This window comes from Bubalus kerabau, chromosome 11, assembly GCF_029407905.1.
Source record: "Bubalus kerabau isolate K-KA32 ecotype Philippines breed swamp buffalo chromosome 11, PCC_UOA_SB_1v2, whole genome shotgun sequence".
In the NCBI taxonomy this organism is placed as follows: domain Eukaryota; kingdom Metazoa; phylum Chordata; class Mammalia; order Artiodactyla; family Bovidae; genus Bubalus; species Bubalus kerabau.
Genome location: NC_073634.1, coordinates 98,566,645 through 98,593,801, shown reverse-complemented (window position 1 = coordinate 98,593,801; position 27,157 = coordinate 98,566,645). Strand labels below are relative to the sequence as shown.

The window sequence follows — 27,157 nt, the reverse complement described above, 5'->3', positions numbered from 1 at the left end:
TTTAGTTTAGTGGAGAATGGAGGATAGAAATGCCAACTGCAAATGTGGTGAAATTTCTCAGAACTAGTGCCTGTTGTGCAAGCTGGCTTTAAATTGCTAATGATGCCTGCATGTTCTGGGGCCTGGGGCTGTATTTGGAGTTTCATCCTGTATTAAGACATCATCATTTTGTTTTTATAACTAAGTATTTATTGGTTTGTATTGGATAAATTGGCCCATTAATGAATTGTGTTCACATGGTAACTTCTGGCTTTGGGATAGCCTTAGCTGGGATAGTCTCCAAAATTAGGAGACTTCATTTTCAGCAAGCTCATTTAGATCTTTGGGGCCTTTTCATAAGTTTTGGTTATTATTTAATTTTGTGTTGTAGTCAAGTTAAATGACATTCTCCATTTAAGTATTTTTTGCAGTATTTTATATAATTAGATTGAAAGCTAAATTTGGTAAGATGCCATTTATGAGTAAATTTTAATGTTGGTCAAATCTATTCTATTAAAGTAGGACAAGAAAAATGCCTCATTTTATGTGTACCAGTTGTCTTATATGTGAAAAAGGTTCACAATCAGGAAAATAGAAAGTTCTGAATCAACAGATAAATTTTGCTTTTCAGCAAAGAATAAAAGTGTCCTTGAAACAATTTTAAATAGAAAGTAGCTATTGAATATGTCCACACAGGTGATGATCTAATATACCCAACTTTGTAATACTTTAAAAGTATTTCTGAGACCAACAAGTTGTGAAGGAAAATGTTTTCTGTCAAACTTTTACATTCTTAAGGTCAACTTTTTCCTGATTCAGGTAATTTCTTAAGGGTTTATGGGTGCCTTTGTTAATGACTAGGGTTCAGAAATACCAGAATTATTAAAGTCAGCAAGAAGTGCTAAGCAGCTAATTCTTTTTTGGGTGTTGAGTCCCTCTCAGAGCCGAAGTTTCAGATTTGTCTGAGCTTAATCTATGTTAAAAAACAAACAGAAAAACCAACTCTGGATTAACTTTGATATATATATTATTTCTAGAATCAGGCCCAGGCTTCTGTTTATTGCTTGTTTTCCGACATGGGTTGTCTTTATGAGAAAGATAAGGCTGTTATTTTAGATATCGGAAAATTAGAAGAAAACCATTGTGAGATGTCTAACCTGCTTTTTCAGTGTGGTTTAGAAATAGCTATAAATAGAAAACTTTATGTGAAAGATTCAAACATTTCCTACTTTATTTCATTCTTCCCTTACTACCTGCTGTTAAATAGTAGCCTGGGGAGAACAGCTTCTCAAGAAAAGAGATTTTTTTGCTGTTTACGATTATTTAAATAAGACTTTACTATGTAACCCGGTAATTCTAATTAACAGTGATTTAGTTGGGGAGCGAACCGGGATTTCCTCAGCTGGCTGCTGGGGACCTGAATTGCTTTTTTCCCCACCCCCAGCTACACCAAATCTTTTGATCCCTAAGCTACAGTGGTTGTCATTTGAGAAAGCAAACTGAGAGAAAATAAGTTGAAAATAGTCTACTTTCAGCCTCATTTGCATCTTGGATGTTTTGTTCTTAAAAAAAAATTTATAGAGATAATTGAGTCTTTAAAATTTATTTTGAAGGGTGCAAACTCTTATATCTGAATAGAAAATTCCTGGAGTTCTTTAAAAATACTTTTTTTTTTTTTTTTTGCTTTAAAAATTTGGGGGATGTTGTAGTATTGACAGTCATTATTTCAAAAGAGAAATTATTCTTATTTTAAGTTCACAGAGGCATTCAAGTGTTTTGAGTTTCTTTAGGAGTGTGTGTTTGGGGAAAACAAAAGTTAGCCTTTATGCAATGGAAAAATTTTCAATCAAAGTAGTTGTGGTTTCTCCATCAGCATTATATTCATAAGTTCAAATAAGGAATCATAAGTTCTTAATGTCATACACTTAATAAACTCTATAATTTGTTACATTCAGAGTTTAAAAAGTATCTTCAAATGATGAAATCTTTGGAACCTAATTGCTAACTGTACATACCTTTCAATTTGTTTATACAGGAGAAGCTATTCAACCATAAACCACAGATGGCAGTAGCAGCGTATTTTTCTGTTTTCTAGAGGGACTCTGGCCTTTAAGTTGGTGTCAATTCTATTGGCACTGTTGATAGGTCAGCTGCCAAGTGTATTGTTTCCAAAACCAATTCCCTAGGCAGCAACATGTTATGTATTCTGGAAACAAATCCGGGCATTTGATTTGAAGATATACTCTGTGGGTGGTTTGAACCAGAGTGGTGATTTTGCTCTCATTGGTAAGAGTGAGAAATCATAAAGAGAAGCTGGTAATAATGATAGAGGGAGTTGTTTGAGTGATAAGTTATATCACATTGGAATTGCACTGTGTATTAGTAGAGGATATATCAAACAGATATTTGCTTTAACAACAGTTTGCGTTGGAAACAATTTGTAATTATTTAGAAAATAAACTTGAGAATTGTAATTTTGAGAGTGAAATGCACAACTAAATTCCTCATGTGGCAGAAGTAGATAACTTTCTCAGTTTTTTATTTCCAGCTCTTCCTTATATTTCAGTGAATTTTGTATCTTTTTATAAAAGCAGTTCAGAGATCTATGAGTGCCTGCTCTTCCAACCCATCATTGTAGTGTTAAATTTTCTGTGTTTTTAATTTTCCCTCTGAATACATTGATTGAAAAAGGACATAATTAAACAGATTTTTAAATTTCCTGTTATACTTTGGGTCCAGAAGTATAATTTCATGGTTTAAGATTTAGGAAACATTTCAGTAACAAATCTGTGCCCAAATGATGGATGTACTGGTTCTGTGAAAGGATGGGGAGTTAGGGGGACTACCTTAACCTGTGTTAGTTTTCATTTAAAAAATTAATTCTTGCATTCATTTCAGTCTTGAAGCCATAGTGTCTTGGAAGGATTTTAAAAAGTCTTGATTTTTTTGTTGTTGTTAATTTCTTATGCTCTACTGGTGGCTCAGCTGGTAAAGAATCCACCTGCAATGTGGGAGACCTGGCTTTGATCCCTGCGTTGGGAAGATCCCCTGGAGAAGGGAACAGCTACCCACTCCAGTATTCTGGCCTGGAGAGTTCCATGAACTGTATACTATACTGAGTGACTCTCACACACACACTGCATCAGATACAGTGCAGTGTTCTTTTTACCACAGTTAACTCCAGTTTGTATAATTTAGTTTTTCTCTCACAAGAAAGAAGAGGACACTTGAAGTCTTACACACTTTTTATCTTGTTTCCTCATATCTTGCCTTTAAAAATTCATAAATGAGTAATGAAATAATACACAGTTGGATTGTATTTTTGTCAGTGGTTTCTTTTTTTTTTTAATTTTATTTTATTTTTAAACTTTACATAATTGTATTAGTTTTACCAAACATCAAAATGAATCCGCCACAGGTATACTTATGTTCCCCATCCTGAACCCTCCTCCCTCCTCCCTCCCCATGTCAGTGGTTTTTTGATCATTTGTTACTAGATTGTTTGTTTCAGACTTAATCTCTCCCTATTTATTGAGTACTTAAATTTGTTATTAATAATTTACTGTATGGTGTAAACCAGTAGTTTTCAAAGTGTCATCCATGAACCACGGAAGAGTGGGCCCTGAAACCTTTTCAGGAGGTTCTGGAGGTCAGAGCTATTTTTATAATAATGCTGACATTATTTGCCTTTTTTGCGATGTTGACATTTGGGCTCATGTTGAGAAACGGTGGTGGGTAAATTATTGGCACCTTAGCAGAAATCAAAGCATCAAACTGTACTAGTAGTCATTATATTCTTCAATTCTAGTCATTTGTATTTTTTTTTAAGCTATTTTCACTTATGAATGTCCTGGATGAAGTAGTAAAAATGATTAATTTTATTAAATCTCTACCCTTGAGTACAGATGTTTTTGATATTCAGTGTGAGGAAATGGCAGATGCACAAAGCATTTCTTCTGCTTACCAAAATAGAAAAATTGTTTTTAGGAAAAGTGCTTCTGCAATTATGTTGTGAGCGGAACTAGCTGCTTTTTTTATGAAACACAAGTTTTACTTGAAAGAACAATTGACGGACCATATTCAGATTGGGTGTTTGGCAGACCATGTTTTGGAAAACGAACAGGGAGCCTGTTAGGCCAGGGAAAACTGACAATGCTTCTTGATGGTGAATAAAATTTGAACTTTCAAGTGACAATTAGAATTTTGGAAAACTTGTACTTGCCACTTTGAGCTTGACAACTTCCCAATACTTAAAGCCTTTTCTGATGAGCCCTAATGTTGATGTTACTGATAAATCTGATTTTTTAAAAAAATATTATATAATGAAATGTGTCAACATTTTGAAGATCACATTTTGGTGAAGGAGCAGTTTCCAAATTATCCAGTGTATGATGTTAAAAAATTCTGAATGGAGAAAAGATGGGTTCAAAGTGCTAGATAGACCAATGGGTTTTAATGTAACAGAGTACACAAAGTTCATTGATATGGTTTTAGATTTCCCTTTGAACTGACCTTTAAGAAACCACTACTTACTGAATTTTGATATATTATCAAAGGAAAATACCTACAATTATTTTCATTAAGAGATAGTTCTTCCATTTCCAATTACAAATCTGTATGAGACCAGATTTTCTGTGTATACTTCAACCAAAACAGTATATCACAGCATACTGAATGCAGAAGCATGTAGGAGAATCTTAACTGCCAGAATTAAACCAGATATTAAAGATCAGTAAAAATATAAAACAGTGCTACTCCTCTCATCAATTTTGTTGTTTTGTTGGAAATTATGTTACTTTTCATAAAATAGGTTATATTAACATATAACAGGTTTCTTGTTACTTTTGGATGAATTAATAGATATTTTAAAAGATTTCACACTGTGGTAAATATCACTAGATATAACCTGTGTAAATGTTAGCTCTTTGGGTCCTCAGTAATTTTTAGTTGCGTAAAAGGGGTCCTGCAACCACGCAGACCAAAGTAATGAGAGAACTTCTTTTCTAAACAGACTGACTGAATGTGTAAGAAAATGGTGACTTTACCAGGTATTATTGTTAGCACTTAGTTACTTTGGGTTTTTCATTCCTTCTCTTTCTCTTAAAAAAAAAAACTCTGTAAAGAGGCTATAGAGGAAAAAAAAATGAAAATGAGTTCATTTTAAGTTTTCTTTGCTTGAGACTAAATGAAGTATGTCATAGTTCACCTCACTGAGTTCTCTGATAAGGCTTTTGTTACTTGCCATGTGAAGCCTGTTGCTTAACTGTTAATTATTTGTATTAGAAAATTTCCAGTAGAACCTGCTTCCTCCCCAGGGGTGGATTTATAATTGTGGAAATAAATCTGACAATACAAAAAATACTTTATTACTTGATAAAGAGTCATTGCTATAAAAAATTAAATATTTATGAGAGAAAACCCTCTATCTTTTCAAAATTTCCTTCAAGAGTAGTTTGCTTCCTGTGATAAACTATAATGGAAAAGAATATTAAAGAAAGAATGTATATATATTTAATTAAATTACTTAGCTGTGCAGCAGAAATTAACACAACATTTTAAATCAACTATACTTCAATTAAAAAATAAAAGGACACAAAGTTACAAACATAAAAGAATAGTTTGCTTGTTTGCTTTCAGTAGGTGTGTTTGGCTTTCACTGAGCCTTCTAAAGCTGTGATTTTGGCAGTGTCAGTTTGTAGATTGGTTTTCCTTTAACCTAGTTTTGACTGAGGGAGGTTGTAATAAAGTCTGTATAGGAGAAGTATCTCCTCTGCTGATGTAAGAATACCTTTTCCTAGTGTGAGTAACATTTTAGTGTAAGTCAATTAGTGTGTTGTTAAAGAGTTAGGGATTTACTCCTTAGGGTAGTTGCTAGGTAGAACTCATTCTGAAGTGAATTTGCTGGCAAAAGAAATGTCACAGAACAATGTGAATAACAGTAAGGAGTTTCTGGATCAGAATTTAAGATGAAAAGCTTAGTGGGTGATGAAAGATCAGTGAGATATCTGGGCTACCTTCCTGAGAGCTCTGTAGTCATCTTGATGTTCTTGGAGTTTCGTGTACTGTACCTTTCTAAGCATTTTTGTGTTCTGTAGGGGTTGCAACTTAGTAATGAGAAAATAAAAGCCTTTCCTTTTTCATTTTAATGCTTGGATATTATTTCAAGTTTCAGAGGAGCTAAATGATGTTAATTATTAATTACTAAGCTTAATAACTGAGGCAGATTTGTGTTTTTTTTTTCCCTTCCATATTTTTGCTGTACTTTGAAATCTAACCTGTTAGGAAGCTTCTCTTTAGCCTTACAATCCTTCCTCCAAAATGCCTTTTTGGCAGGATAATAAACCACCTGGGGGAAACCCCCCACTGATATCTGTTTAGAGGGCTTTGTTTTTTTGGAAGTGGCAGTAGTTTCAGTAAGGAAGGAAGGATTTTGGTTAGATAATGTGAGAGGGAAAGAGCAGGGACTCTGGAGTGTGGCAGTACAAAGATCACAGCTGTGTGACTTTGTCACTTGACTTCTCTGAACTTTAGTGTTCTCATTGAATAATAATAGCAGCTAACATTTATATAGTTGCTATGATATACTTTTTAAGCACCTTACATATGTTAACTCACTCTATTTTCATAACTCTGTGAGGTTGGTGTTCGACTGTCTCCTGCATTTTGCAGATGTGGAAACTGAAGCCCACAGAGATTAAACCCTAGTTTTTATATTTTTACAGTTAGTAACACCATTAATCATTTGTTTCCTAGGTTTAATCTCTCCTTCCACTCCCATTCTCCCCATGTACTATAGTTTGTGAAATTAAGGGTAGTGTTATTAGGACTCATGATAAAGTCTGTAGAGTGCCAAGCATAGTGTTTGCCTCAAAGCAGAGACTTGTGAATCCAGGCGATTTATAATTGTTGAGGATTATACACAACTCAACTCCCTATAGAATAGAGTCACAGAGATCCACCGTTAGAGTTGCAAGTGATTTATTTCTCTTTCATGTTGGCTCTAATAAGCCAACCAGAAAACAGTTTTGATATAATCAGAGACTATCTTTGAGTGGTAAGGAAAGAGGGGATTTCGCGCTATTCAGGGCAGTAATACCATATCTTGAATCTGTAGCCTCAGCACTAAAAACACAAGTAATTGGTGTTTCATGAATGAATGGATAAATGAAAGAATAATCAGGTCAGGAATTTTGAGTCTTTTCCTATGTCAGAGTCCTTTGAGTCTGAGTTCTTTGCAGGTAGTCAGAGAAAGTCTACAAAACACAAGGGAAGAGAATATGCTTTTCAGTCACTTGAGAGAATTGGGGCAGTATGTAAGTCAAGCTGAGTGTTGAAGCTAAATCCAAGGTTTGAAAAGCCCTCCTGGAACCAGAATATAGTACATTTCTGTTTGGAAATACAGCACTCCTTATAACTAAAATGACCAGATACACCAGATTAAGATGAGATGGTCAATAAATACCTGATTGTTGGCTTGAGTACTTTGGGGAATGCCATTTAGGAAAAGGTAGCTTTTGTCCCCTGTACATTTTTAAAAAAATTCTGCCACACAAAAGCCAGCTATATGGAAAAGAGGACCAATCTAAGATTGATGTGACCCTTTGAAAGTGGAAATAGAAGAACTGGTTGTCCAAAGCTTGTAAAATACAGAAAGTGATTTTCTAGCAAGGAGATAGTGAGAACGGTGTGACAGTGGGGGTTAATAGATATGGTAGTAATGTAGTGTTGAGCAGGGAAGGACTTGAGAGAGGAGAGCAGCCACATTATTTGAGGAGGTATGAGGCTCAGGAAATAGTTGGTGGGCCTAGGTTTTGCCCGGATTCTGATTTTAGCTCTCTTATAAAAGCATGTTTCTATGGGTCTACCTATAAAATGAAGGCGCTAAATTAGGTAATCCCTGAAGGAATTTTCCAGCTTTATGATGAAATGAGTTGGGTAAAACAGGAAGTTGGAATTTAGGAAAGCAAATAACTGTGGTACTCACAGCACAGATTCATTGGGATGATTTTGACTTTAGATACTGTTCAGTCATCCCTCAAGGCACATTTACATTTCTTAATGCTTACCATACTTTGTCTCCTTATTAGAACACCTGGCTGCTCTAAATTAAGGTCTGTGGAATCACATAATTTACATGTAAATTCAGTTCTCTGGGTCTGTCTTATAGAAATGTTTGCAGTTAAAGTTATGATGTTATGATAATTTGTAATGTAAACTCGAGATTCAGTGTTTTTTTCTTTTTTAGCATGATCACTATTTTTATACCTCCTCCCCCACAACCATGCCACACTTTTCTTTTGTAAGGACAATTTCATTCTTGAGTCAAACCCATAGTTAATTTCAGAGTTTTCCCTTATTCCTTGTAAAGGAATTTTTATCTGCAATATTCCTTCAGCACTGAGAAGAGTCCTGTCCTCTTAAGACTTAAATGCCCTGAGTTTGAGAACTTGGATTCATTAAGGAAAATTGCAAACCCTCCTTAAATGCTGTTGGTCAGTAAAAAGGGAACCCAGCAGGAAAGGGGCGGCAATGCATGGGGGAGGGGTGGAGGGGGGTTAGCAAGGGAGCTGCAGTTGAAATATTCATCAATCATTTTACTGGCACCAGGAAACCAATCAGCCTTTTAGAGGAGAGAACTTAATCAATCACCTAAAATCGGAAATTACAATTGCTTTCCCGCAAAAAAATATTCTCTTACTTGCTGACAGTTTAAATCTGAAAGATAGTTGGGCTGACTGGAATTCAGAGCTAACTGCTGGCGAGCAGCTCAGTTACTGAAAGTACTACTGTGATGAAAAAATGTATTTAACATTTGAAGGTAAAATGTGCTATCTGCCATGAGCCTTTTAAAATATTTCAAGTAAAGTACTTTTCATGTAGTATGTCCATTAATATTAACAATTGCTGAGCATTTATGGGCAATATGAAGTGTGTGAAATACTATAAATTTATTTTCCAAACCTAGTTTTCAGAGCATAGATGGGCTCTTGGCTGAAGAATACCTAGTGTTTCCAATGCCTTGTTTGGAAAGCAAGTTTAGAGTGTTGTCTTAGGGACACTTCCTGGGGAACTCAGTTGGAAGTGCTTGCATATCAATAAAAGCAGGAGGGATTTAGCTGTATCTTGTATTTAGATTTAAATGGTGTGATCTCTGAATTATGGACTTGAATTGCCTGTGGTCCTTAGGTTCCTTAGGTTTGAGCTACTTAGGAATCTAATGATTTTAAAATTAGAAATGTGTCATCACTGTAGAAAATATGGAAACTGAAGGGAAAATTACCTATAATTTTGCTTCCAGGTGACTTTTATTAGCATTTTCTTATGTTTTCTTCTAGTCTTTCTTCAAATCCTAGTTTTTTGCTTATTGTTGTGATCTTACAGTATATACCATTGTTTTATGCTTTTTGTTTGATTTTACTTTTTTTCCTCATGTTTTAAGCTTTACTGATTCAACAGTAACTCATTTGAAACTTTTAATAGCCATGTGATATCTCATTGTTTTTCATTGTTGAACATTAAGACAGTTTATAGTTTCTCATTGTTTTAACGATACTCCCTAGACTATCTTGTGCTTTCTTTTGGCTTATTTTGTGGGGGCCCAGATTTTTAGAAGTATGTGTCTGTCTCAATGTACCATCACCAACAACCAGTTTAATTTACACTAATACATCTTGTATATTAACATCTAGGGCTTATTACTATTTTTAAATAAATGCCTGATGCTTGAGATAGAATTGAGACACAGGTAGGCTGTTTCCTCTAGTCTCATGTTATAGAGGGGTATGTGGAATCATTCCCAATGCCTTTTGTTTTCTGAATCTTGTAGATTTCTGGCATTAGTACACCCCCCCCTCCCCGCCTCCACCCCCCCGGAAGCATGCACATTGCCTTCTGCTGCCTACCCCAATATCTCCAGCCTAGTCAGAGCAATGCTTATGGACCCTTCTGAGACTGCCTTCTTTCTCTTATAGATTATGGGTGAGTGGGTCACAAAGACACTCTGGAGCCTTCTTTGGTTGCCTGTCAAAATCTCAGGAGGATGGATTTGTGTGTGTGTGTGTGTGTGTGTGTGTGTGTGTGTGTGTGTGTGTGTCTGTGTCTGTGTGTGTCTGTGTCTGTATGTCTCTCTTCAAATACAACTGTATCAGTTGCCTCAAAGTCTTGAATATGTCCTGAAACTTACAACTGAATTTGATTGGAAATTAAGTACATGGAGAGAGAAGTTAAATTTACATTCCTTTAGATATCTGCATACTTTGCATGGTTTCCTTCCTCAGTGACTGAAAAACTGATCCTGCACAGGGTTTGATAGTGAAAACCTAAGTAAATTTTATGCTAATTTGAAGGACATTCATAATTTTTAGCAGAGCTGGTTTCAGAATGGAAATAGAAATATTTTTGGAGTCTGGCTATCTACAAGTTTTGAATTAAATTATAAATCATATGAAATGAAGACCTCAGAGTCTTCTGGTAATTTAAAAAGTTTGTTGATTGAGAGTAAACACAAATGTTTGAAGATTATTTGCTCTGCTTCTTTGTGTTCACCACTGGTGGTAAGAGAATTTGCTATTTGCCAAGACAGTTTTTATAAGGCTCTTTAATAAGAAAGTGAATAAGCCAGCTGCTCTTTCCTTCGACTACACCAATTGCAGAGCTCCTCAAATCCTGGTTAGTAATTAAAAGCCTTGAGATGACCTTGAATCTAACTGAACTACAAAAGCGGTCTTGAGTTAAATTTATAGTCTTGGTTGATTTCAAAAGAGGTTAGAAAGAATCATATTCTGTTTGCTGAAACATTAAGGATAGCCTTGGGTGTACGTTGAAGATCAGAAATAATTAATGAGAGGCACTTTTAAGTACAGAAGATAAACCTGGAATGGACAAAAAAATTAGATTTGTCATTTCTTCATTGAGCATTCAAAATATGTATTTGAGGAGGTTTAAAGTAGGGTGACATTTTTCAAAGTGTCAGTTTGCAGTATTCAGATTTGCTGTAAAGATCTCTTTTCCTCATTTTAACACAGAGATTTTTGAACCCAGCTGGGAAATCAGAATAAACGTTTAATGCTATTTAAAAGTAACAGCTTATTAATTCATGCTTAAAATATTTTACAGTAGTGGTAGCTTTGTTAATGAAAGTTCCTATTTATACTCAGACAAAACTTCCCTGGTGGCTCAGATGGTTAAGTGTCTGTCTACAATGCGGGAGATCTGGGTTCGATCCCTGGGTTGGGAAGATCCCCTGGAGAAGGAAATGGCAATCCACTCCAGTACTATTGCCTGGAAAATCCCATGGACAGAGGAGCCTGGTAGGCTACAGTCCATGGGATCACAAAGAGTCGGACATAACTGAGCGACTTCACGTCACATCAAAAGTGCTTTATATTTGGGCTATGTCATAAGATCTATGAGTAGAGAATTTGTCTGCTTACCAAAAAGGGCAGAATATGTTTTCAGTTGTTTAGAGAGCCTTGAGTTACTATCTTATTAATAGAAGGAAAGTTAAAAATGTTGTAAGAAAAGTCAGATTTTATGCATCAATAGGTGAGATAGGACATTCTCCTAGCATCATAAATGTGATAAATCCCTGAAGAGCCCAGCAGTAAGACACATAGTTTGAGCAAGCACTGATATCTTATATAGATCATGTAGGCTCTAAGGTTATTTTAGTTTTTACATTTATTTAATAAGATTAGCTTACACTTGGATTGAAATAATTGATCATAAAATTATATACCTCTGTGTGTGTGTCACACACATCAGGGATTGTCAGTGTGGGATCATTAAAGATGGTAGTGGGGGTTCTCAGGAAGTTTTAGTTGTGCAGAATTTGATCTGAAATCATGATTGTCCAGCCTAAATGAAGTAATAATGTCTCTAAAATCTTGACTTTTGCCTTGAAAGTGTTCCAGTTTAGTCTGGCAGCTGTGCCACTCGACCTCTGAATAGCAGGTACAAATTTTTTCAGGAGGGTAGAATAAATAGTCGTTGTAGTATGGTAGACAAACTGCATTTGTGTGAGTGGCAATTTAAGATTATTTCAGCAAACTGTTACTATGATATAGTGATTAACTACATGTGTTAGCTTTAGTTGGACCTGGGTTTAAAACCTCTCTCTCCTGGAGAGTAGTGGTGCTGAAAGGATGTAGAATCACCACACAGAATTTCTTACTGGAGAATGAATTAATGCAGTGTGTGAAGAACCTGGAGTGTAGCTATGTTACTGTGGAAAGATTATTTAACATTTCTCAATTTCCTTTTCTATAAGTTAAGGGCTTCCCTGGTGACTCAGCAAAAACAAATCTGCCTGTCAATGCAGGAGACGCAGGTTTGATCCTTGGGTTGGTAAGATCCCCTGGAGAAGGAAATGGCAACCCACTCCAGTGTTCTTGCCTAGGAAATCCTATGGACAGAGGAGCCTGGCAGGCTGCAGTCCATGGAGTTGCAAGGAGTCGGAAATGACTTAGCAACTAAAATAAGTAAGGTTAATAGACCTACTTCATAGATAAGCAAGCCAGTTCACCAAAATGCAGCTCATTGAAACTAGTTTGTAAATATCCAGTTTACCTAATGTTCAGTTCAACAGAAATCAATTTGCTGAATCTAATTTGTAGACTTCGTTGTTATTTTCCTTCTAAATTGCTACGTTATCATTTTTTACTCTTTTATTCTCCCTCTCTTCCTGTACCTTATCTCTTCCCACATTACCTGCAGACCAAACCAGACCATATCTTTTCACCAGCAGAGGTCCCCTCTCGGCCCTAACTTTTTGCAGCTGCAACAGCAGCAGAGACAAAGTAAACATTGTGGCGGATTCATGTTGATGTATGGCAAAACCAGTACAATATTGTAAAGTAATTAACCTCCAATTAAATAAATTTATATTAAAAAAAAAGAAAATGCTGCTATCCTGTCTGTCTTAATTTGGCAGAAATCTTTAAAAGCTAATTAAACTCTCCCATCAGTATGTGTTTTTATAAATTGTCTTCATAGTTAAAATAAATTTTTAGTAAATTTAGAGAATTAACTATTTGGAGTTTTGCCTATTTGGTGAATAGACTTGAAACGACCTCGCTCAGGTATGTTTGGAGAAATTAGGCAATATCATGTAAAGTGCTTATTACCAGACAGTTGTTGGATTAAAGTCAGTATTCAGGTGTTCTTTTTCTTGAAGTACTCTTACTCAGGAAACTGGGAACCGTCTCCCTGTACTCTCACTCAAGGATTTTCTCACCTGGGCTATCTAGTTGGACAATATCTGATGCTGAAGTATCAAGGCTGGTTTATAGACCACCCTGTGACTTCCCCCTCATTATAGTATTGTTAAAAGTGCCCAAATGAAGTACCTTTTTTTTTTAGCTTGGATAACTGTTACAAAATGGCCCTGCCTTCCCTGGTACCCTTTGGGGTTAGACTTCTCAGTGAATTTAGATATGTACCGCTTTTCTGAAGCATTTACTTCCAGACACTTGTAACTAGAATTATGAGCTTTAGGAGAGTAAACTGCAGCTTTATCAGGGTAAGAAGCAAGGCCAAGTCCCTGGAGGTTCTTGGTGGGAAGTATCACAACCAGAGCAAATGCTCCTGTCTCTAATACACAGGAAACCTGGCTGTACCACCCCCTCACCCAAAGCCTTCTGAAGGTCTCTTAAAAGGGCTTTCTGGTAAAATCTTTAAAAAGAGGTTGTTGAATGTTCAGTGTGTGCCAGGTTCTTGCTAAACTATCCAAAGTAATCCTTTCCACAACTTTTCTTTTGATAGGTGGTGATATTCCCATATTACATATGAGTTAACTGAAGCTTGAAGTTGAAAATAACTTACCATGGCTTATGCCACTATTCCACTAAATCAGTATTTCCAAACTTTTGTTTTTTCTGTATCACTATCATGATTTTTGTCATTTCCTAATATTTATGTATTTAATATATTAAATTGTTAAAACTTTGCAACCCAAAATTTATTTTAAAAGGATATTTTGTTATTATCCTATATGTAAAATTATATGCTGTAGAGAAGGTAACAATAAAAATAAATTTAATGAAAAAATACTGCGTTAAATTCTAGTTAAGATGTTGCCTGCTCAAGTCTGTATGATCAGGCCTTCTAGTTACAAAGGGAGATTAGCAAGCATTAGAGGGGTAATAGAGAAACTAGTATCAAACTGAGATTTTTCTTCTGATGTAATTAGAAGGGTTGAAAGAGAAGTGAAAAGGTAACAGCTTTGAAATGTTTTAAAGTGCTTTCTCTTGGTTCACTTCAAATCTTCCAGTAGTCTCCTCACTTGGGGAAACACGGGTAGAGCCTAAGGTGTTCTCATTTTCCGTATGAATAAACTGGGGAGAAAGTCTGTTCAACTTAGTGCCACTTGTTCCACAGACCTTACTGTCCAAGCTACCTTGCTTCTTCTGGGTTTTCCTTCTGTCACCTCCCTTCTCACCCTTCATCTTGCCTCCTCCTCTCCATGCTTTTCTTTCTTTCTTTTTTTTTTTTAAATGTTATTTTATTTTTAAACTTTACAGTATTGTATTGGTTTTGCCAAATATCGAAATGTATCCGCCACAGATATACATGTGTTCCCCATCCTGAACCCTCCTCCCTCCTCTCTCCCCATACCCTCCCTCTGGGTCATCCCAGTGCACCAGCCCCAAGCATCCAGTATCGTGCATCGAACCTGGACTGGCGACTCGTTTCATACATGATATTATACATGTTTCAATGCCATTCTCCCAAATCTTCCCACCCTCTCCCTCTCCCACAGAGTCCGTAAGACTGTTCTATACATCAGTGTCTCTTTTGCTGTCTCGTATACAGGGTTATTGTTACCATCATGCTTTTCTTTTCTTCCCCATCCTCTAGGAGAATTCAGCTGACTCCAAGGTAGTTTGAGAAGGAGATTCTTTGATGCATATTTCTGATGTCTTTTCATTTGTTTAACAATTGTTGAGATAGGATTTCCTCTTAGGAAACTCAAGTCTTTCTACAAACATTGCATTTCTTGGTTCTTACTGTAATTCCAGAAGGTGTAAAATATTCAGTTATTTTGTAGGTATTTGTACTCCTACATAAAGTATTTATGAAATAACTATATAACTAAATAGCTATAATGACATCACAGACCTTCCTTTGACTCCTAATTATGTTAGGAATTAGGAGTTAGGAATATTGGAAAAGTAAGTTTGAAAAAAAAAAAAACTGCCAGCAGTTTTTGATGTCATCTCAAGTACAATAAAATGTATTTTCTTTGATTTTGTAGTAGTTTTGTAATTTACATTTACAACAATTTACATGTAATTAACATTTTATTGCATTCTGTTCCAGTGGAGACAGTGTGTGCGAGCTCAGTTTCTCAGTCGTGTCCAACTGTTTGTGACCCTGTGGACGATAGCCTGCCATTGAGGACATGGCCTTGCAAACAGGGAGGCAATGCTGTCCCTGAGCATGTGACCCCGAAGTAGATCTCTGTGGGGAACGGGAGGAAATTTTAATACTTAATGCCTTTTAGGAAATAAAGCAAAATGGCATGAGGGTAATTAATACCATGTGGAGCAGGATTAAAAATTGAATAATGTAAACTGGAAACAGGAAGACTGTGACATGGTAGTGGCTGTAACTATGTCAGCACAGCTTCAGTTTCCAGGCCAGCTTGCATTTCAGTCTGCCTCAACCTTACGAGTACACTCCTCGTCTTGACATCGCTAGTTAATATTCTAAAAACTAGTTAATATTCTAAAAACTATGGCCAGTTCAGCTTATTCAGGGCTTCCCTGGTGGCTCAGCTGGTAAAGAATCCGCCTGCAGTGTGGAAGACCTGAGTTCTATCCCTAGGTTGGGAAGATCCCCTGGGGAAGGGAACGGCTACCCACTCCAGTATTTTGGCCTGGAGAATTCTATGGACCATATAGTCTATGGGGTCTCAAAGAGTCAGACATGATTGAGAGACTTTCACTTTTGACTTACTCAGAAATGTGAAGCATATCCAGAAACAGGATTGCTAAAGTCAAGTCACATAAGTGTTGTACCTCAGTCTCCTACATATGAACCTTCAAGTTGTGAACTTTCAAAGATTGGAACGTGTTTCTACCCAGACATCACTGCATCTTTTCTCAAGAGAGTAGATAGAATTGAATCCAGCAAGGAACCCGAACCTGTGCCATCAGCGTCAGGCGTGGGTGCAATGGCAGCTTGCCCTCCGTCTCCTACTGCTGACGATCCTTCCACTCTACCATCTCCCACCTCCTCTCCCTGCTCCAGTCAGTAGTAACTCTTGCCTGTTCACTTGATGCCAGTCCCTGTATGCCAGTTGTTGTACTGTACCCTGTACTTTCCAAGATACTGTACTGTAAGATTTAAAATGTTTTTTCAGTTTTTGTGTTTGTTTTTAATGTAGTGTGCGAAAAGTATTACAAACCTATTACAGTACTATACAGATGATGATGCTGTTAGTTGGGTACCTGTTAGTTGATTTCTGAACAAATTGGACTTATGAATGTGCTCTCAGAATGGAGCTCATTCTGTAGGTGTAGGTGCTTATTGTATACCAAGTAATGGTTTCCCACTCTGGAAGCCTGACGTTTTTTGTATTTCACTGAGTTTTGGGATACATATTGGGAAGTAAGAATGCTGCATTGTGTTTCTGCTAGTGCTAATGCCTACTAATGCTGGAAGGGGAACTTTAAGCTGACAGACCTTAAAACAGGTATCAAAAATTAAAAGGAAGCATGTTTTATACAAGTAGAGTATGATTTTAGTGGGGCAGGGTAGACTAGTATCTGTGACTCTTAAACATGCCTCAATCATTTATTTCATTGGTCTGTTGATTCGAGATCTCAAGATCTGAATGGTTGACCCAGAGGTCAATGCTGTAGCTTCATCAAGAAGCCAACATCTTAATAATAGCACTGAGTGATGACTTAATAAAAGGTCCTATTCTCTGTGTGTACACAGAGTGCAGCAACAAACCTAGAGTTTCTGAAAAGTGGTTTTTATTTTTTAATTAAGTCTGTTTCACACGTATACTTAAACTCGTGGCTTGGAGGGTGAAAATAAGAATAACTTTACTACCTATGATGAAAGTGAAAGTGTTAGTTGCTCACTCATGTCTGACTCTTTGCAACCACATGGTCTGTAGCCTGCTGGGCTTCTCTGTCCATGGAATTCTCCAGGCAAAAATACTGGAGTGGGTAGCCATTCCCTTCCCAGGGGATCTTCCTGACCCAGGGATCGAACAATGCAATCTGCATTGCAGGCAGATTCTTTATTATCTGAGCTGCCAGGGGAGCCTCAAATGATATGATTATTAATGATGTTAATAATGGCTAAACCTGTTTTCTCATCTTAGAAGATGGCAGGTGAAAAAGCCCAGAAGCCAGATACTAAGGAGAAAAAGCCCAGAAGCCAAGCAGTTTGGTGCTGGTGGCAGAGTTAAAAAGGTTAAGAAGGGGAACCCCACTGCAGCTGAAATACTATCGTGGTCAGAGGAATTGGCAGATATTCCTAATCAGCTATGTAGTCTAGAAAGGCCTTTCATAAGATGAAGTATTCAACAGCTAAATGCAAGGTTGAAAAGGAAAAGAAGGTGATGGTTCTTGCTGCTGTCACAAAATCAGGTGGTGGTGACAAGAATGGTGGGTGGTACTTGAGTGGATACATTTCCCAAAATGCCTAGGTATTATCCTACTGAAGGTGTGCCTGGAAAACTGTTATGTCATGGCAAAAAAAAAACAAAACCCTTCTGAGTTTTTTCTCATATGTGAGAAAACCGCGTGTGCACTAACATCGCTTCTGGGATGATTCTGATCTTCCTCACTGGGCACCACAGAGGCAGGAGGGTCATTTTCCTGAAGCTTGCTACTTGTGGCTGAGCTCTGTCCTTCACACCAGAAATTTGTCATTGTCATCTCCACCGAAATTGAATGGTGTGATAAATCCCAGAACATCTCACTGATGCTTACTTAAGAAGACGAAGCTATGTAAACTCAGGTATCAGGAAGGCGAGCCCTTCAAAGGGACACAGAGAAATATGAAATTACAGAGCAGCAGCAGTGCAAGGTTGATCAGAAAGCTGTGGACTCATAAATTCTGGAAGAATCATAGCTTTTCCTCAGTTCCAGGGCTGTCTCCACTCTGTATGCTATTACAGTTGGAATTTATCCTCACAGAATATTGTTCTAAACTTTTTAAAAAGAACCTAATTAAAATAATCCATTAAAAAAATTGGAGTTTTTCACCCTTAATCCTGTTTGTGGAGTGTCTTTTACATTTATGTGGTGAAATAAACATATGTTGTTTGTTGTTCTTGTATCTTGACTCCAGTTTGAATAATTAAAAAAATTTCTTTTGGGGTTATTTTGTAGATATGACTAACTAGCAACTAGCTTTGCTTCGGATTTGAAAGATTCTGGGGTGAAAGGTTAAAGATGTTGTATCTCTTTGTTGCCACACAATGGATTTCTGAAACAGACATAAGAGATGGTACTGAGCTTTAGCATTAATGATTAACTAGTATGACAGAAAGATTTGTGCCCAGAATTATGTTTCTAATAAGAAGTAATTTAAAAGTCATTTAGAGAATGTCTGGGAGATTTTTTTTCCCTTCAGTTGAACTGGTTAATTTTAGAGAGCTAATAACACAAATCATTTTGTTCTTAGGATTTTTTTTTTTTGAAGTATAGTTGAGTTATAAAGTTGTGTTAATTACTGTTGTACAGCAGAGTTATTCAGTTATATGTATATATACATTCTTCTAAAAAATATTTTCCATTGTTCTTAGGATTTTTTAAATGTGCAAGTTTCCATTTGTAAAAGCAATATATTTTCAATCAAAAAAGTAGAAGGAGGAAAAAAAAATATCACCCTCAACAGATGGTTCTGAAATGACCTTGGAAGCTCTGTGTCCATGGTCAAACAAACTCCTTGCTGTGTGAGACTCTTCTTCAGTTAGTCTTTGAAATGACAGAGAACAAAAAAAAATCTCCTTCAGTCTCCCTACTCCTGCTGGCAATGACATATTTTTTTTTCAAAAGATGCTAGTTCTTGTCTAATTATTTAATTCATTCATTCATGTAAGGTTTTATACTTTGGTTTGTTGATCTGGTTAGTGAAGTTACTGTAGCTGCTTCTGACGTGGACATCTTGGATTATTCAAGGAGGTTTATAAATGGACTCATCTACTTTTTTCTTGGACTCTGAGGCCCCGCTTTTGTGGGAATGTCAGGGTTTGTTTTTTGAAATAACGTCAAGTTTCCATCTGGCTGTTGCAGAGCATATATACCTTGCAAAGGTGGTGTTTTATTAGCCAAATTGCTCTGAATAGAAGTTCTCTTGTTTTGACTTTTGTAGCTCTTTCCATGTAACAAATTACAATTATTTCTTTAAACTTACAAGATGGAGGTAATAGGAACTCCTTTCAGGTAGAATTCATGTGAAGAATCAAGCCAGTACCAGGCATATAGTAAAGATTCAATAAAATAACAGCTGACAGATTATTTTCTACATTTCATGGCATGTGTGCCTTTTGAAATTTATTTAACCTCCAAGCTAAATGAAGAATTATCAACAATCTCTTTTGCTACTCCAGGCATCCAGAAATTGTAAATGAAAAATGTTAGAGGCTCACAGTACATGCAGTTTTCTGAGAAATGCCTGTACTATATTTCCATAGAAACACTAATGACCTCTGACTCATCAAACCGAATTGCCTTCCTAAACTGTTTTCACCTTCTGATTCTCTCTTACCGCAGCCTTGAAGCTCTGTACTGCTTTAAAAAAAAATCTTAAAATTGAAATGTCATAATCTTGGGCTGGCTTTTCTGCCTTCAGTTTGGTTTCAAGGCTGCAGTTACAAAGCTAGAAGCCTGAAAAACTGTATAAAAGGTGATGTAGGTTGATCAGATGGAATTTATTGTTTCCATAGAAATGTAGACACTTCTTGTAAGCAGCATTTAAGCTGAGCAAATACATGGGCACAATAATTATATAATTGAGAATCCTTGGCTTCTCCCCCTACTCTTTTTTCTCTACCCCTAAGATTTCATGTTAAGAAAATGACATTAGGGAGAAGGCTTTGTTTTTTGTTGCAGTTTTTAAAATGTGACCTTGACATTTGTAGGTGGAAAAGGGAAATACAACTTGAAGCTCTGCCAGCCGGATTTTCCTGTGCAGACTTGTGGTATTATGTCTTTGTATTCAAAAGCATTTTCTGTTATTCCTGAAGTATAGTTTATCAGGTTGCCTGTGAGAAACAAAAGCTAATGGTCCAAGTGGCATCCCACTCACTGGATAGAAAGGAAAGAGGCAGATGTGAATTTAATGCTCAACCAATCCAAAGAAAAGTGTTTCTATATTTGCTTGGGTTTGGTGCTGAATTGCAGGCTGCAAGACTGGCTGTAAGGTGGGCCATGGTCTGGCTAGCTAATGTTTGTTACCAAAAAAACAGCTACATTTATTCCTTTTCAGCCTCTATCCAAGCCACCTTTTGTACCAAAAGTTGCTGAGGAGATGGAGTTGGGAGGGGCTCTGAAAAATGGGAAGAGTTTCTAGAATTTCAGGAGCTGTGGATGGTTTGCCATGTGTATCTTGACTACCCCCTCAGAGTGCTTCCCTCTCCTCCTTTTAAGCCTTAACACTTTTTAATTACTTGGTTAAAATATTAGAACCACTATATTGAAGTTAATGAGAGTTCTGCTGGTATTGGGGCTTCCCTTGTGGCTCAGCTGGTGGTGAATCCGCCTGCAGTGCGAGAGACCTGGGATTGATCCTCGGGTTGGGAAGATCCCCCAGAGAAGGGAAAGGCAATTCTGGCCTGGAGAATTCCATGGACTGTATAATCCATGGGGTTGCAAAGAGTTGGACATGATTGAGAGACTTTCACTTCTACTGTCTGCTGGTGTTGACAGACTTCATAGGTATATCCATGTATTTCCTTCCCTTAGTGACTCTATTCGGAGAAGGCAATGGCACCCCATTCCAGTACTCTTGCCTGGAAAATCCCATGGATGATGGAGCCTGGTAGGCTGCAGTCCATGGGGTCTCTAAGAGTCAGAAATGACTGAGCAACTTCACTTTCACTCTTCACTTTGATGCATTGGAGAAGGAAATGGCAGCCCACTCCAGTGTTCTTGCCTGGAGAATCCCAGGGACGGGGGAGCCTGGTGGGCTGCTGTCTGTGGGGTCACAGAGTTGGACATGACTGAAGTGACTTAGCAGTAGCAGCAGTGACTCTACTACCTATAGAATAAAAGCCTAAAACTCCCCATGTGTGGCAGTAAAGTTCTTTATGATATGGCCCTGGCTGGGGCTCCAGTAAAATCGCATTATCAGGTAACATTATTCCCTTTCTGTTCATGCCTCGTACATGTGGCTTCCTCTGCATACGTTTCTCAAATAGCCCTGTTTATCTGGTGAATGCTTATCTCTTCCACATGCCCCTGGCCCCATGGTTGCTGCTCTGTTCTCACTAATATTGATTACAACTACTAAGCACTTTCCACTGACCTAAGTGTATCATTTCATTGAACCTCACAATAGCCTACATATGAGGAAATTGGTTTAGAGAGGTGAAGTCACTTCCTCAGTTAACAGTAGTAAGTGATGGTGCCAGGACTCATACCTATTCTTATGTCAAAATATATGCTCTTACCACTGCTTCTGTTTCATCAGGTCCATCTGTCCCAATCTGTCTGTCCATTGTTCTCTCCTACCATTGATTTTTTAAAATATTATTTACTTCACTATCTTTTATTTTTGGCTGCACCACACAGCATGTGAGATCTTAGTTCCCCAGTGAGGGATCGAACCCATATCCCCTGCAGTGGAAGCACAGAGTCTTAACCACTGGACCACCAGATAGGGAAGTTCCTGTCTTTCATTTGGCTTTAATTTTTTCTTGTTGTAGTTAAATATATGTAACAGAATTTACCATTTAAATCATTTTAAGTATACACTTCAGTGGCACTGAGTATATTCACATTGTTGTGCTCTATAATTTTTATTCTGTACCCCTTTAGACTGTTTTCTGACAGTAGGCTCAGTCTTGGGCTTCCCTGGTGGCTCAGACAGTAAAGAATCCTGCAGTGTGGGAGACCTGGGTTTGATCCTTGGGTTGGGAAGATTCCCTGGAGAAGGGAATGACTGCCCACTCCAGTATTCTTGCCTGGAGAATTCCATGGACAGAGGAGCCTGGTGGACTGTAGTCCATGGGCTCACAGAGTCAGACACAACTAAGCGACTTTCACTCACTCACTCAGGCTCAGTTGTACTGATACCTGTATCTTCCAGGCCTAGGACCTGCTACAGTGTGGGCAGGTACTTAATAACATTTGAAGGAATAAGTGACTATATTTGCTAGGCTAATGGAATTACTTTCTGATAACAATGGATGAACTTATGAATTGGTTAGTAAATAACACTTGTGTAAGTGTTTCCATATTTCATTTAATTTAAAGCTGCTACAGAATCCAAAAGGTGTCATGATAAATTTAGAAGAAGGAAGGACTTCTCTGGTGGTGCAGTGAATAAGAATCCACTTGCCAAGACAGGGGACATAGGTTTGCTCCCTGGTCCAGAGAGATTCTGCATGCCTAGGAGCAACTAAGCCCCGTGCAGACAACTACTGAGCCCACATGCCTAGAGCTGGTGCTCTGTAACAAGAGAAGACACTGCAGTGAGAAGCCCCTGCACCACAACAAAGAGTAGCCCCCGCTTACATCTAAAAAGCAACTAAATGAAGACCCAGCACAACCAAAAAAAAAAAATTTAGAAGAGGGAAGATTTTTTTTTAATCTTATGTTTTTCCATTATAATAGCCATTGACCTTATGTGACGAATTAAAATTAAGTTGAAATTCAGTTGCTCAGTCACACTAGTCACATTCCAAGTGCTTTATAGCCACACATGGCTAGTGGCTATCGTTTTGTGCAATGAAGATAGACAGCATTTTTCATCACTAGCTATTTGAATTCGACATTGTTGCTTTAGACTTTAAAGGCAGAGAATAGTAAAACTTATTTTCTCTTAGAACTTGATATTTTGGCAAGAACTGCATTGTAGTGGCATGTGATTTAATACCATTGCTTTCTGGAGAAAGAAGTAGTTACTCAGCATTTACTAAGCTACCTTTCCTCAGATCCTGGGATATACCTTAGCCTTGTGGCTTGGGATATTTAGGAGTGAGACCAGATTTGACTGAGAGAAGGACACAGTTTCATTGGGAACCTGATCATGATGGGGGGTGGGGTGGGTGGGGCACAAAACAGATGGGAAACTGATATAAATGACTAAATGTTGGTCCAGAAAGGAGCAAAATGGCTCTTGTGTATCAGTACAAATCCAGGGTAGAGATTTTTAGCTTTTTTCATGGGGAGAATGGAAAACAAAATTTTCTAAAACCTGAATTCGTGGTCAGTAGCCATGATCATAATTTGGTGTGAAAATCAGAGAACTGAGATCATAGGGTAGGGAACCTAATTAAGCAGAGGAGTTTAAAAATCCTTTTAGATCCTTGATTTCTGGAAGCTCTCCTTCACTTCATAGCTCACATTTTAAGATATATGAAATTTGGAATTGCAGTTGACTAGGAGAAATAATGTTATATTTCATATTTAATTAAAACATTTAATCTGATGTTAGTATGTGGTTTCTGTTCTGGGGAAAGGTGAGATGTTGGATTAGAATTACAGAATTTTGCATTTTTAAGGGCCTTACCTTAATTTTTGCCTGTGGACTTCAAAATAGACTGGCAGAATCCTCACCAACATTCAGGTCTCTGTTGCACCATGCTGCTTTCCTCTAGTCAAATTGAAACATTCCTAGAGTAATATTTAACTTGCTTTTGTAAAAGACACAGTAGATTATAGTTAGCTGATGTTTGGGCTTGAATTTGTTAACTGGCATTACCCACAAGCTTTTGTTTGTTCACATTTGGAAAAGAAAAGAATACTCAGAGTTTATTTAAGATCCTTTTGTGGTAACTGTGTAACTTTATAGCCAAAAATATAAATAAAAAAAATCAATATTTAAAAAATTTGTTACGGTAGCCAATCATAGATTGAGGAGTCACTTCTTTTTGCCAGATTCTCTCCTATTGGAGAAAAGCTTGTGAACTGGATCTTCCTTTGTTTCAAAGAAAATTCCTAGACTTGGAGCTAGAGATTGTATTAAAGAATTGTATTCTTCCTTTGTATTAAAGAAAATCCCTAAACTTGGAGTTCTTGCCATAAAGTAGTTTATTTATTTATATATACTTACCAAATTTTATTGACTGGCAGGATCCTGACCAAGATCCAAGCCTCTATTGCACCATGAGACTCACAACAATTGAACAATATGGTTATTTTTATCCCCATTTCAGGAATTAGCTATTGGGTAGTTAATTAAACAAAAACAGTGGCAAATCTGGGATTTGACTCCAACTCAGACCCATGCCCTTTTTCTCTATGCTTCTAAGCTGAACTGTGGTAGCTGAATATATGGGCTTCACTGGTGGCTCAGAGGTAAAGCATCTGCCCGCCAGTGCGAGAGACACAGGTTCGTTCGATCCCTGGGTCAGGAAGATCCCCTGCAGAGGGAAATGGCAATCCATTCCAGTATTCTTGCCTGGGAAATCTTACAGACAGAAGAGTCTGGTGGGCTACAGTCCATGGGGTCACAAAGAGTCGAGCGCGACATCAACTAAACAACAAAAACAACAACTAAAAACATACAAACCTTGCTCTAAATTTCAGATTGCTTATGAACATGCTGACTGAGTGGTATATCTGTCATTTTAGGAACCAGTCTGTTTCTTTTTTATTTTTGGCTGGGTCTTTGTTGCTGTATGCATGCATGCTTTCTCTTTGCAGCAGGTGGGGGCTTCTCTTTGTTGCAGTGCGCAGGCTTCTTACCGTGGTGGCTTCTCTTGTTGCAGCACAGGCTCTAGGCATGAAGGCTTTAGTAGTTGCAGCATGCAGACCCGGTTGTTTCTGCTTTCTGGCTCTAGAATGCCAACTCAGTAGTTGGGGTGCATGGGCTTAGTTGCCTCTCAGCATGTGGGATTGTCCAAGACCAGGGATCGAACTTGTGTCCCTTGTGTTGCAAGGCAGATTCTTAACCACTGGACTACCAGGCAAGCCCCCAATCTGTGTTTCTTGACTTTCCCTTTTTAAAGCAATTTAAGCCACCAGCCAAAGGCTCTAGATTTCTCAGAACATTTCCCTAATCTGTTTAATGTGTTGTGAGGCAGGAGGTTTGGGGGTTATTTTTGTGTTTTTAGGTGGCTTAGGAGTCTGCTTTTTACTGAACAATTCTGATATCCTTTCTTTGCCTTTGTGTTGAATTGAATTCAACACATAGAGGGGTTACTTCTAGCAGTGGTTTGGGTTCTTGTAGCTAGAAACCCTTTTGCTAGCCAGATGTGGTTTCTGAGAATCTGGGTAAGACTGTTTGAGAACGGTAGCCAGATATAGCCATTCCATTGACTTGTTGTCAGGAGGTAGGATTAACATTGTTCTCTGTATCTCCTCAGACCTCCAGTGTTAGTAATGATCTGTAAAGCCAGAGACAACATTATTAGCCAGTGGTCTCAGGGCTGGATAGAGGGAATATATAGACATGGTTACTGAATTTCATAATCAGGGATCTTTTGTGACCACTGGAGGAATTTGTTTTAAGGTAAATAGAAAGAGTTCTTCTTTTCCTTAGGAGTAACATACTACCTCTGGGATTATTGTATCAAGCAGTTTATAGGCACAAAATATAAAAAAAGGTTCAAGAATCACAGCAAGTAACTAAACTATGTTAGTAATGTTAGGGGATTCCATTCCAGGTCTTTGAGGATGATGTCATGAGTGAATTAATAGTTAACTCTCCTATAATCTGCTCTTTGGTGTCATAGATACAGCACGAAATTTCTTGGACCCTTGGGGTTAGTTAGTAGCAACTCACATATATTGAGCTTTGACTTTGTCAAGTACTGTGTAAAGTCTTTACATGCAGTGTCTCATTTAATCCTTTTAACAGACCTATCAGGTAAGTGCTGTTCATCTCAGTTTATAGCAGGGCTAGGGTCGTCGTATCAGCTGAAAGTGTAAAAGGGCTAAGTCTCTAAAGGAAAATCAGAATGCCATTAACAGAAGGGGGAGTGATTGCTAGGCAGGTAAAAGCAATAGATGCCCACTTTAACTGTTTTTCTTAGTACTGTCTTTGTTTTTTTAGTCACTCCCTCTTTATTTGTCTTTGATCTAGTTATTTTGAGTTCCAAATGTTGTTTTCAGAAAATGTTGTTAGACTTTGTCTTTCTTGAAACCCAGTATAGTTCTTTCACTTAATGTCCAGAATCTGAGGTCCAGAAGATAAGCAGTTACTTGCCTACATCATATGACTAAACCAAAAGTGGCTTTTGAACTATAACTTTCCCATTATACTATTCTACCTTCCCATGTTTTTGTCCTATTTTTGAGTCAGTTTATGTTAAGTGTATGCTTATTCTCAGTTTCATTTCTGGCAGAATGTTCAATATTGGACCCATGTGTAATGATGAGTGATTTCCTTATTGCCTGGCATCTCTCTACAGCTTTTCTGATCCCCAGGCATTTATATAGAGAAGATTTAAAGTCGCTCTAAGGTGATCCTTTTTAGGCATATCAGTCACTTTAGCACCTTCCAAACTCTGGTTTTCCAGATCAGATTTCCTCACTCAAACATTCCACACACTTTTCAGGCCAAACTTAGATTTTCTGATCCTGTGACTTTCTTCCCTTGATCTAGAGACAGGGTAGTGTTTTCTGTTTTGTTCATCCTACGTTTGAACACCTTACATATTGTATCAGCGGCAACTGTTGTGGGCATAGAAACAGTTCTGTGGATGGATGAGGCACTGTCACTACGCTTGAAGAATTCACTGTCTTGTGAAGGAGGCAGTTATTTAAGTTGTGAGCATGGGAGAAGCATCTTCTGTTTTCCACGTTTCATTGAAGGATGATGAGTAGTTCTTTACCAAGTGAAGGAGGAGGAAGCGCAGGAAGACAAGGAATGTGGTTTGTTTGGTGAGTGTTTAGGATTGCAAGGACTTTGAAAGTGGTGTTTAAACAGTCTGCTATTTGAATCCTTCTCCACATGACTCCCAGTTGCTCTTTTGGCTTCTGGTTGCCTGACTCTGATGACACAAAATACTCTTGTAACCATCTAGTGCTAGTTTTGCACCATT

The 27,157-nt window shown here is 37.6% G+C and overlaps 1 protein-coding gene and 1 pseudogene across 5 annotated transcripts in view; both read left to right on the top strand.

Moving 5' to 3' along the window:
- The window catches only part of NR6A1 (nuclear receptor subfamily 6 group A member 1), a 232,288-nt gene that overhangs the window by 4,144 nt on the left and 200,987 nt on the right, over positions 1-27,157 (top strand). The gene's annotated exons all lie outside the window — the stretch shown is intronic.
- LOC129623539 (60S ribosomal protein L6-like) lies at positions 17,321-18,829 on the top strand (annotated as a pseudogene).